Genomic DNA, 12,778 nt, shown 5'->3' with positions numbered 1-12,778 from the left:
GGGAAAGGGAGTGGAGAGTACACTTGGGGGAAGGCTTGGTCCTGCCTCTCAGCTTTGAAATCCCTAATGGATACCAATGTGTTGAGTAGCCCCATTCTAGAGGCAGTAAAATGTGATAGAAGAACCAAGACAAGGATCAGCTAGGCAGAAAAAAAGACTGAGAACACAACTAAGCCTCCTCTCTGGAAGCAAGTCAGAAGTTTCTCCCTAAACCCACAAAAGAACATAGAAGGTGACTGAGAAGGAGCCACAGGGTGCACAGAAGAGGCAGTGGGGAGATGGCATAAAGCAAGCTGACCCCAGGAGAACAGAGATGGCTTTAAAAGCATTACCCAGTAAGGTAGACTGAGACTCAGAGGATCTGCAGCCTCTATCATTCCAAAGAACTTCCATTTCAAAGAAAATCTCTCTCAGCAGACATATGCACATATGCTTGCTGAGAGTATTATCTCTATCATGAAAGTAATCATACAACAGATTTTAATAAAACTACAAAGTGGTTTAACCACAATTATAAAGTACATATCGAGAAAAAATAATCACACATCATGGATACTTTTGTAATGCACAAATCCATCTCTACAAAGTGGGCTTTACTAATAACCGTGATGGTAGACAAAGCCTAATGTCCCATAAAGAAATGTTAACCTCCGGCGCCTGGGTGGCTCAGTGGGTTAAGCCTCTGCCTTTAGCTCAGGTCATGATCTCAGTGTCCTAGAATCAAGTCCTGCATTGGGCTCTCTGCTTGGCAGGGAGCCTGCTTCCTCCTGTCTCTCTCTGCCTGCCTCTCTGCCTACTTGTGATCTCTCTCTGTCAAATAAATAAATAAAATCTTAAAAAAAAAAAAAGAAATGTTAACCTCGGGTTAGCTTTTTCCTTCAAATATTTAAATAACCGATTACCTCAGAAAATTAAAGTTTAGATAGAGAATTAAGTAAGCTTACTTAGGCAGATGATGAAAGTGAGGCCCATGCTTATGCACATACATGACTAATCCTCGGTATATATATGTGTGTATGGCTAACCCTCAGAGGGCTTTGACAACCTTCTGAATATTATGTGCATTACAATACCCAGACAAAAATAGCACCTTTCCCAATATTACCCACTATAAGAGAACTAGAAGGAAAAAACACTGAAAAATTAGTATTTGATTCAACTCCACCCTTCCTCCTGATAACTGAATAAACAGAGCCGTGAAAAGTAGAAGACGAACTTGTTTCTTAATCCTGCTGACTGGACAAAGGAAGTACACATTTTTGTTAAGGTGAGTGGCATACTGAGAATGGAAAAAAAAGAGTAAGAATTAAACCACAGATGCTCAAACATGGGGTGGGCAGATGTGAGCTCTCACTAAGGTGGGCCATGCAATCGAAGATTCCAGTCAGACTTGCTTTGCTCAAATTCTTTCATCTTAAGTTATCCCATAGAAAAATCATACCATCGTCTCAACAGATGGCAATAATAGTCATCGCTTACTGAATGCCAGCTCTATTCCAAGGGCAATGCCAAACACATCACAGGCTTTAGCTCATGTGCCATTTATAGAATGCCTATGAGGTAGGTATGATTGCTATCTGCACTTTATAAATGAGGAAAACTGAGAGCAGAGCCTAAGCAGCCACCCAGAGGCTGTGATGTAATGCGGCCAAGTTGGAGAGCCGTGTTTCAAATTCTAGTCAGCCCAATCTCTTAAACACCGCACCAGTCCTGAGCTAAAAATACCTCTGGCAAAATTCACTACACATTTTTTAGAATAATAAATTCTTAATATCAGGAATAGAATAGTAATTTCCTATTACAAGCAAATCTTCCTGAAACTAATTCCAGCTTCAACCCTACTAGCAAATCACTCCAAGTATCCCCATCATATTGAAGAATAAGAATGGATGCTCTCATGGTTATTCTTTGGTATCTGGAAGAAATTCCCAGAATTTCTTTTCTTTCCTTATCTTTTTTGGGTTTTTATTAGTTATTTGAGAGAGAAAGAGAGAGAGAGAGAGAGAGACAGAGAGAGAAGCAGACTCCTTTACTGAGCAAGGAGACTGATGTGGGCAGGACTCGATCCCAGGACCCTTCCATCATAACCTGCTCCAAAGGCAGATGTTTAACCAACTGAGCCACCCAGATGCCCCTGAAATTTGATTAATAAAAACAAGATGTAAAAATATACAATTATAGCTATTCAAAAACATAAAACCATTACTTGTAGCTATTACAATTATTTATTTTGATTCTATAATTATTTAACTAACAAAGTAAGCAAATTACCTGAGACATCATATGAACTAAAATAGCAAGTTCTATGAGAAAGTTTGTAACAAAATGAATGAAAAATAAAAATTAAATAACCACTTATTTTCATGTTCATCATCTGTATCTTAGTAATATATAGAGAAAATTACCTAATTCACATTACTGACGAAATTATACAATACTTAGGAATGAACATGATAAGGAAATACATTAGAACAATATAAAAAATCAGTAAAACTAAAGGACAAAAGCAAAAAGGACAATCAAATACTTTGAGAAGCATATTTAATTCCTGAATGGTAACACTGTATATTACAGAGGTATAATTTTCTTTCCAAATTAATTCATAAGAAATGAAATTGGAAGTGAAATTGACATAAAAATTGAAACAGGAAGTAAGATTGACTATGATTTTTAAGTTCATGTGGAAGAGTCCACTGGTGAAAATAATTTTGAAATTAAAAGGCAATTAAAAAAAAAACAACTAGTCCTAGTAGATTTCAAAATTTACCACAAAATGAAAATAAGTGACTGTTGTACTGACAGATATCTCTATGAAAGAATCTTGGAACAGCAGGTAAGAAAAATGGTTAGTACTTAACAAAGATTCTATGAAGTTACTGGTTAGGTGTTGAGAAAAATTATATTCTCTCACTTCATATGACAAATTCCAGCTTTAAAAAAAAACAGCTAGAAAAATACATTAAGTAAGCACCTGATTTCTGGATAGGCTTAAGACAATTAAAAAAAATTCAACAAAATAAGATTGATAGATTTGACAAAATAAAAATGATTAAGTTCAATATATTAATGAATAATGAATAAAATAGTGGGATAAGCAAACTAAAAATGTCTAAATAAAAATTTTAAATGTACTGGTGACTTACATATTAAAGGATTATAAAATTTGGTAAGAAAAAATATCACCAAATATGAGAAACTTGAACAGATAGGTACAAAGAGTAAAAATGCAGACAGTTTTAAGGAATTCAGTGTCCACAGTTACCAAGAATGCAAGATAGAATGAAATAAAATTTCTCACTTAACAAATTCACAAAAAATTACATTTTATTGTATTTTTTTCTCTAAAGGTAATACAGTCACAATGTTGAGAAACAAAACAATATGGAAAGGTAATTCATTTAGAAATCACGCCCTCATTCTCTTCCCTTTCAACCCTGTATTCTTTCCACCCTCTTCTCTTTAATTAAACAACCATTTTTATTAGCTCCTGTGAATCCGTGACAGTTTCCTGATGAAATGCAAGCAAACTGAGAAATATGTATTTATATTCCCACATTCCATAAATCAAAAAAAGACTACCATTTTGCATGAGGTTGAATTTTTATGAATTCAAAGACTGCATTTCTTGTTATGCAAACTGCCTATTGATGATCTTCGCCAGTTGTTCTACTGCTTTTTATTTCTCCCCAAACCCACGATTTCTAAAATACACTGGAAAACTCTTGGCGGGGTGCCTGGGTGGCTGAGATGGCTAAGAGTCTGCCTTTGGCTCAGGTCATGATCCCAGAGCCCTAAGTCCCAGCTCAGCTGGGAGTCTGCTTCTCCCTGTGCCATTCCCACTGCTTGTGCTCTCTTGCTCTCTCTCTCAAATGAATAAATAAAATCTTAAAAAACAGAAAAAAAAAAACTTGGTGATTTCAGAGGTAAATACTTTTGCCAAGTTTACCATTCGTCTTCAGGATTTCTCTAGAGTAGCTGTTTTTTTGTTTTGTTGCCAAACCAAAGGATTTAATGAGTCAGATTTATCTTTTTTTTTTTTCCCCCATGCTCTCTTTTAGATGTTAGAATTGAATCATAGTTAGAAATCTTTTCAGTTACATTCTTTGGGGTTTTCTAAGTATTAAAGTCATCTACAACAACAGTTTCTCTTGTCTGGTGCTGTTGACTAACAGCTCTGGTAAAGCATCAGCAGTAGGCATGAGAGCTGTGCGCCCTTATCTGGTTTGTCTTTTGGCAGAAATAGAAGTGCCTCTAGCATTTTGCCATTAATTATTATACTGTTTTTGGCGTGTGTATATATGTGTGATTGCATAAATTGTTAGGGTTACAAAATGTTTAACTCTTACTTTACTGAGTTGTCTCTTTAAAAAAATATATCTAGAATGGCTGTTGAATTTTGTTGGATGAACACTCAGCATCTATAGAAATTAACATAATTTTTCCCTTACATCAATTAATATGATGAATTCTTTTTAGTAGAGTTCATAATTTTTCATTCCTGGAATGAACTCTACTTTATCATGATATATTACTCCTTGAATGAGTTACTGGATTCTTTCTCCTGATAATTTTCTGAGTTTTGCACTGATGTTCATAAATGAAATCATGGGTAGTTTTCTTCTTGTGAAATTTTGACCAAGCTTAGGTGGTCAACGATATTATGAACTCATGAAAATAATTTAAAGTTTGTATTACTCTAAAAGAGGTTAAAGCACACTGAAATGATCTCTTCTTAAAAAAATCACCAGATAAGGGGCGCCTGGGTGGCTCAGTCGTTAAGTGACTGCCATTCGCTCCAGTCATGATCCCAGGGTCCTGGGACTGAATCCCCCATCAGATTCCCAGCTCAGCAGGAAGCCTGCTTCTCCCTCTCCCACTCTCCCTGCTTGTGCTCTCCCCACCCCCTCTGTCAAATAAAAAAAAAAAATCACCAGATAGAATGTAATACACAAATGATGTAGATAACAACTAATATCCAGAGTATCTACTTTAAAAAGATGCATGTTTTAATATTTAAGGTAACGCAGAAGAGTCAAATATTAACTAACAAATTAGTAGAGGAAAAGGGGATAGTAAAAAAGTTGATTAACCTACACAAAAGCAAGAAAGGAAGAAAAAGCTGCATAAAGAGATGGATGGGAGATATAAACACAATTATATCAGTACTTATATTAAATGAAAATGGACTAAGATTGTCAGGTGGAATTCGAAACAAAAATGTAAAACAGAGCCAAGAGACGTGCCTGTAACATACAGGCAAAGACATGCCGAAGGCAAATGGAAGGGAAACTATATATCATGCGAACATTAAATGAAATAATCTGGGATAACTGTATAATATTCGCAAAAGCAGACAGTAAGCCAAATAACAAGACAGGAGGGCACTTCATACCCATAAAAATGCCCATCCATGGGGGGGGGGGGTCACCATCCAAGAGAAAACCTCCTAAAACTATAGCTTTAAATTTTATCAAGAAAATGAATAGAAGCAAAGGAAAAATAGGCAAATTCACCCTTATTGTGGGTGATTTAAAAATATCCCTCGCACAAGTTCATAGAATAATAATAAAATGTAAATTCACGAAGGATAGGGTAGGTCTAAAAAAAAAAAAATCCTCTTGATCTACCTGACTTGTACGCTGCATTATACCAAAAACGTCAAAATTCACACTTTTTTCAAGTTCTATTGGAACATTTGCCAAAGTTGACCATATGTTGGGTCATTAAGCAAGTCATTACAAAATTAAAAGGACTGAAATTATTCAATGCTTATTCTCTGACAATTCTGGCTGTGAAATCAGTAACAGGAAAATACCTAGGGAATTCTTAAATGCTTGAAAATCAAGCAATACATTTTTTAATAACAAATGAATCAGAGGAGAAATCCCAATGGAAACCAGACAAACAATAGATACGACATCATGATTAAACACAGAAAAAGTATTCCATTAAGGAGTGCGATTCCAGGCAAACAGGAGGAAGTGAAAATGGGCGAGAAGTAGGAGAGGGAAGAGAGCCCACAGAACGGAGGACTGTGGAGCTAGGCATTTCTAAGGGCACACAGCACACAGACTGCACCTTAAGTGGTCATTCTCAGGCAGAGAGAAGGTCAAGAATGTGTTACTAACTCCATCATCATCCTGGTTAGAGATGAGCACAGAGCCTGTTTGTTCATTCCCATCTCCATGTCAGGAGGAAAGCCCAGGCAAGAAGCCCCTGTGAAGTCCCTCGGAGTTTCTAAGAGGCGGCATATACCTCTGTTCTGAGCCGGTCTAGCTTCATCCCTGGAAGCTGCCACTGAGGAACACAGTCCCTTCCTTCCGGTGCATTCCCCTCCTTCTGGAACGTGCCCTCTGAGATCTGCCAGCAACAGGAACAGAGAATCTTTCTCCATTTCTTACAGCAGTGACTTCCTGTTGGAGCTTCGTTCCAACTCAGAACAGGGTTTTTTCCTTCTTGGACTGCTGATCTGCTGGTGACTGTGGACCTCTGCTGTCACGGGGCCCTCCTGTCTTGCCATTCCTCTGTGCCATTCAGTAGGGCTTCTGGGACAAATTCTGCTTGGCCTCCGCTGCTTTTGCCTACACTGACACAAGGCTGGATTTTATGGCTTTTCTCTGACTCTGTCATTTGTTATGGATGGTTTCTGAGTCACCCTGCAGTCCCATGCCATATGAGTTCCTGGCGGGAAATTACACTGGTCCCAAGCTACTGCGCTATTCGTCACGGCACCAGGAAGAATTGTTTTAAAACTCTAAAATGTCAGCACTCGTGAGGATACCGTGTCACCAAGGCTCACAGAATGGGGCCAAAGGTATAAATTTATACATATTTTCTGGAATATGTGCTGAGCACCATTAAAATATTCAAAATGTCAGCCATCTTAATTCTCCTCTTTGGAAATTTTCCTTAACAAAACTGTCAAAAATCTAGATGGAGATTTATTCAAAGATATATTCACATAAGTATTATTTTTAATAACCACAAGTGAATGCAATCACAATAGATTGTGATACATTTTAAATCAGAGTATTATATGCACATTAAGAATAATATTTACTTTACTTACGTAATGTCACAGGGAAATGTCACCGTCTGCTGTTAAGAAAACAAACTACGAGGCAAATGTTCCAACTTTTTTGTATCTACTATGTAGAAAAAATAATGATGCAACAAGTTGTCTCTTAGTAATTGCATTGCTGGATCTGATATTTTCCCCACTTTACGGTTTCCTATAGTTTCACTCTTACCATAAGGAGCACATATTACTTTGATAATCAGAAAAACAGTAAGGAAAAAAATTAAAAGTTTGTATAAATTGAATTAAAGATGATGACTCAAGACCACCCATGCCTATAAGTTGCAGTCCTGGCCAAAATAAAAAAAGGAAAGCGTGTAGAAAAGAGATCCTATATAATCTAGTCTATGCTCAAATTCAGCTTTCTAAATGCATTTATTTGAGAATCTAAAAAAAGAAAACAAAGATAATGATAAGTACTTCATGAGATATTTAGTTAGCACAAACATCAATGTGGCCAAAATTTCTTGAGCATAGAGTCTAGTATGCTTCCCAACGGATTCCCCAAAATAAAAGCTACCTTCAAAGGAACAGCCTACAGAAATAACACCTCTCTGAATCCTTGTTACTGCCACCACAGTGCTCAATAAGAAACATCTTACAGTTGATGGCCTATTTTGACTATGCAAATTGTAAGAATGTATCTTTAATTCCAGCTAGCCTATATTCTTCTCAATCCTCCCTCACATCAGACAAGAACAACTATCACAGGCCTACACAAAATAACCACATCAAAATGCTTCTCTTATGCAGTATCCCAAAGGAAGCCATAACTAAAAGTCTAGGAATCAAGGAGAATTAGAAACATATGGCACTTTGCTTATGACCTCCAAACAACTGAGGGGAGGTTCCTGTTAAATTTTTTGCATATTGCAAGTATGATTTCATTTAAAGAAAATTCCTCTATTTCCTGCCCCAGAATAGATCATAATGGGTTTTCTTAAAATAATGTGTCTATTTATTTTTAAAAATCTCTCGTAGTGACAAGACAATTCAGAGCTACGCTGCTATTCTAAGAATGATATTCTATCCCTCAATATCCAAAATCCCATCCTGATTCTTCCCTGAGCTCTCAGCAGCAGCAACTCCTAACACGTGTCTACGCTGAAACTGTCATTAAGTTGTTTCTTGAGTTTGGGGAATTCCTAATAAAAATTCTAAGAAACAGAGCAGTTTCAAGGAATCATATGAAGCGAGCTCATCATACTTTTTCTTTCAATTTATATTTACTTTATTATTTCCTGATGCCGGAAATGACTGCACAAGAGAGGAGTTACCTTTTTCCTACAAGGATTTGTATTGTTTCAATTTTCATAAACACTTCTACTTACTCCTTTGTTTATCCTGATCTATACACACATTTCAGAACTTTTTCTTGAAGGGATAAATGTAAACTGAAAGTAAAAATAAAATGTGTATTTTCACTTTATCAAAAATAAGTCACTGGGGCGCCTGGGTGGCTCAGTGGGTTAAGCCGCTGCCTTCGGCTCAGGTCATGATCTCGGGGTCCTGGGATCGAGTCCCGCATCGGGCTCTCTGCTCAGCGGGGTGCCTGCTTCCTCCTCTCTCTCTGCCTGCCTCTCTGCCTACTTGTGATCTCTCTCTGTCAAATAAAAATAAAATCTTAAAAAAAAAAAAAAAAAATAAGTCACTTCCCTTGAATTTCCATTTCTATGAATTTATTTTGTTTCATTCTTGAGACTGAACTTGACTTCACATTGTTCTCAATATTTTTCAAAAGTTTGAATGAGTCATTCAGAAAAATCTGATCTACTTTAATCTCTAATTTCCTTATCCTGGTGAAATCATTCAGAAACTGGATGGTTGGATTACATATTTGGTTGGTTTTAAGCATCTCAGTTCCTTTAAAATAATAATATAGGATCAAGTGAGAAATAGAATTTCTTCATCTTATATATGGAGAGTAGGCAAACCATAACCCACAGCCCAAACCTCACCCACCACCTGTTTTGTACATAAAGTTTTATTGGGACAGGGTCACACCCATCGACATCTATGGCAGGAATAAAGGCAGAGTGGACTAATTTGGTAGATCATTCGGCTTATAAAAGGTAAAAGATTTACTTTCTTTTTTAATTTAGCAATCTTAAATTCACTAGTTTATTCAAAGAATGCACAAATGTTATGATATTTAATTTCAAGGACCTTCTGACACTTTTTAAAATTTTATATTTTTCCAGTGTTCCAAAATTCATTGTTTATGCAGCACAACCAGTGCTCCATACAACACGTGCCCTCCATAATACCCACCACCAGACTCACCCAACCTGCTCAACTCTCTCCCCTCCAAAACCCTCAGTTTGTTTCTCAGAGTCCACAGTCTCTTACGGTTTGTCTCCCCCTCCGATTTCCCTCAACTCACTCTCCTTTCCATCTCCCAGTGTCCTCCGTGTTATTTGTTATGCTCCACAAGTAAGTAAAACCGTATGATAATTGACTCTCTCTGCTTGACTTATTTCACTCAGCATAATCTCTTCCAGTCCTGTCCATGTTGCTACAAAAGTTGGGTATTCATCCTTTCTGATGGAGGCATAGTACTCCATAGTGTATATGGACCACATCTTCCTTATCCATTCGTCCGTTGAAGGGCATCTTGGTTCTTTACAGTTTGGTGACTGTGGCCACTGCTGCTATAAACATTGGGGTACATACGGCCCTTCTTTTCACTACATCTGTATCTTTGGGGTAAATACCCAGTAGTGCAATTGCAGGGTCATAGGGAAGCTCTATTTTTAATTTCTTAAGGAACATCCACACTGTTTTCCAAAGTGGCTGCACCAATTTGCATTCCCACCAACAGTGTAAGAGGGTTCCCCTTTCTCCACATCCCCTCCAACACATGTTATTTCCTGTCCTGTTAATTTTGGCCATTCTAATTGGTGTAAGGTGGTATCTCAATGTGGTTTTGATTTGAATCTCACTGGTGGCTAGTGATGATGAACATTTTTTCATGTGTCTGTTAGCCATTTGTATGTCTTCTTTGGAGAAGTGTCTGTTCATGGCTTCTGGCCTTTTTTTTTTTTTTTTTTTTTTTGACAGGATTAACTGGTTTGTGTGTGTTGAGTTTGAGGAGTTCTTTATAGATCTTGGATATCAGCCCTTGGTCTGTAGTGTCATTTGCAAATATCTTCTCCTATTCTGTGGGTTGCCCCTTTGTTTTGTTGACTGTTTCCTTTGTTGTGCAGAAGCTTTTGATCTTGATGAAGTCCCAAAAGTTCGTTTTCACTTTTGTTTCCTTTGTCTTTGGAGACATATCTTGAAGGAAGCTGCTGTGGCTGATGTTGAAGAGGTTACTGCCTATGTTCTGCTCTAGGATTTTGATAGATTCTTGCCTCACCTTGAGGTCTTTTATCCTTTTCGAGTTTATCTTTGTGTATGGTGTAAGAGAATGGTTGAGTTTTTGATACCAATGGTTGAGTTTTGACCAACTCCAGGCAAGATGCTGAAAATAAGTTACAAATATCTATTCTAAGAGTGGAGTAGCAAAGTCTCCACTCAGACACTCAGTAGTAAAACACAACATTATAACATCATATTTTCAAGGGATATATAATTTTGAAGGGGTTTGAATATGCCAATAAATTACACCACTAGAAAACCCTAAAGTAGGATATTTCCATTTTAAAAAAAGGTAGTCATACTTATGCCATTTTTAAAAGTTAAGGAGTATAAAATAAGAAACATCTTATCCAAAATTCAGTATGGCCCATAAAATACAGGATATTTATGTTAATATTAATAATAATAAATTTATCCATATAATCTTATTTCTGACTCTTACTGATTTAATAAAAGCTTCATATAATTCTAAGTCCAAAAGTGTAGCCATTAAATATACATGGTTGTATGCTGGAACCTTTTGAATTATTTAAAATATTTATTCAAAACTCAACATGTACAAGAACCTAGTAACTGGTTTTGATCCTTAAGGAACTTGTCAACCTGGGAGTAAAATTGCAAATAACTAACTAATGCACTTCGTGTTTGAATAGAAAAACAAAGAAAGGCCCATGTCAACCCCAAAGATACAGATGTAGTGAAAAGAAGGGCCATCTGTACCCCAATGTTTATAGCAGCAATGGCCATGGTCGCCAAACTATGGAAAGAACCAAGATGCCCTTCAACGGATGAAGGAAGATGTGGTCCATATACACTATGGAGTATTATGCCTCCATCAGAAAGGACGAATACCCAACTTTTGTAGCAACATGGATGGGACTGGAAGAGATTATGCCGAGTGAAATCAGTCAAGCAGAGAGAGTCAATTATCACATGTTTTCACTTATTTGTGGAGCATAACAAATAGCATGGAGGACATGGGGAGTTAGAGAGAAGGGGGTTGGGGGAAATTGGAAGGGGAGGTGAACCATGAGAGACTATGGACTCTGAAAAACAATCTGAGGGGTTTGAAGGGGCGGGGGGGATGGGAGGTTGGGGTACCAGGTGGTGGGTATTATAGAGGACACAGATTGCATGGAGCACTGGGTACTCCATGCAAAAACAATGAATACTGTTATGCTGAAAATAAATAAAAAATAAATTAAAAAAAAAAAACAGGGTGAAGCAATTAATTCTAAAGAAAGGAAGATAATAGATTGGGAAAGACTTCAGTGAGAAGGTGACATTTGAGCTGGCCTTTCAGAATGAGACTTGTACCCTGGAAACAAATAATACATTTTAATAAAAAATACATAAAGAGATAGATTGAAAGTAAAAGAATAAAAAATGATATGCTACTTAAAAAAAAAAATTAGTGGGGCACCTGGGTGGCTCAGTGGGTTAAAGCCTCTGCCTTTGGCTCAGGTCATGATTCCAGGGTCCTGGGATCGAGCCCCACATCAGGCTCCCTGCTCAGTGGGGAGCCTGCTTCCCCCCTACTTGTGACCTCTATTTGTCAAATAAATAAATAAAATCTTTTAAATAAAAATAAAAATAAATTAGTAGTGTCACTCCAGCAAATTGACATTGCCCACAGAGCTGAGAATTCAAGAAGGTGGGTAAGGATGATAGTTTAAGAGGATCTTGAATGTGGCTTTACTCTTGCCCTGGAAGTGACAAATAGAACCAAATGCTGGGGATGAAGAAGCATTAAGTTGCCCCACATTCTAAAGAGAGTTTTACAGCTAGGTCCAGACACCCAATCCAGAGCTAACTCAGGCAAGCCCTTTTACTTCCTCTAGACCACCAACTTCACCCCAAGAACCCTTCCCACATCCATACACAGAATACTAAAATACCAGGAAGGAAGAGAAAGGCAATGATTAGAATCACAAGCCAAGGGAATGATGAGAAATGCTATGGGGCTACACATAAGAGACTGTGCTACAGACTGAATTGTTTTCCCCAAAATTCTTATGTCACAGCCCTACTCCCACTGTGATGGTGTCTGGAGATGTGATTAAGGTTGAATGTGGTCATAAAGGTGGGGTCCCCATGATGGGATTAGTATCCCTATAAGAAGAGACACCATGGACATTATTTCCTCTCTCTTCACCACGTAGGGACACAGCGAGAAGACAGCCACTTGCAAGCCAAGAAGAGTCCTCAACAGAGAAGCAAATAGTGGCCATCTTGATCTCAGACTTTCCAGCCTCCAGAAGCTCAGGTCTGATATTTTGTTATGGTAGCTAGCCTGAGCAGTACAGACTGACATCTCATCTCCTGGGTAGACATCATATC

At 37.5% G+C, this 12,778-nt stretch overlaps 1 protein-coding gene across 4 annotated transcripts in view; it reads right to left on the bottom strand.

The window, feature by feature from the left end:
* Positions 1–12,778, bottom strand: part of IL15 (interleukin 15) — an 82,232-nt gene that overhangs the window by 46,047 nt on the left and 23,407 nt on the right. The window lies entirely within an intron of this gene.

Source organism: Mustela nigripes, chromosome 1 (genome assembly GCF_022355385.1).
Source record: "Mustela nigripes isolate SB6536 chromosome 1, MUSNIG.SB6536, whole genome shotgun sequence".
Lineage (NCBI taxonomy): Eukaryota > Metazoa > Chordata > Mammalia > Carnivora > Mustelidae > Mustela > Mustela nigripes.
This window is presented reverse-complemented; position numbering and strand designations above follow the sequence as displayed.